Source organism: Mercenaria mercenaria, unplaced genomic scaffold (genome assembly GCF_021730395.1).
Source record: "Mercenaria mercenaria strain notata unplaced genomic scaffold, MADL_Memer_1 contig_1111, whole genome shotgun sequence".
Classification (NCBI taxonomy): Eukaryota; Metazoa; Mollusca; class Bivalvia; order Venerida; family Veneridae; genus Mercenaria; species Mercenaria mercenaria.
Window position 1 is genome coordinate 23,461 of NW_026459086.1, and position 349 is coordinate 23,809.

Sequence of the window (349 nt, forward strand, 5' to 3'; positions counted from 1 at the left end):
CAACTATTCGGGACTTGCTGACAACATACGGACAGTAGCAATGTTATTTGCCCCAACACAAATTTATGCATAAAAGGTTAAAGTTAATTGTTTTAACTTGTGACAAATGACTGTTAACACTATACCCGTTAATCACATGAAACAAAGTCTCCCTATACTTGTATAACACGCAAAAATAAACATTAAAAGTACCTTAAGTTTATATCCCTTCTTACACGACATCGCTGTACCCTGTACCGCTCCTGATTGGACATAGTACGGAAAGTAACCCCGTATTCAAGTATTACAATCGATTATTGTATTTCTCTCCCTTTATAAAACGGAAATAACCGAATCGATTCCGATGTGC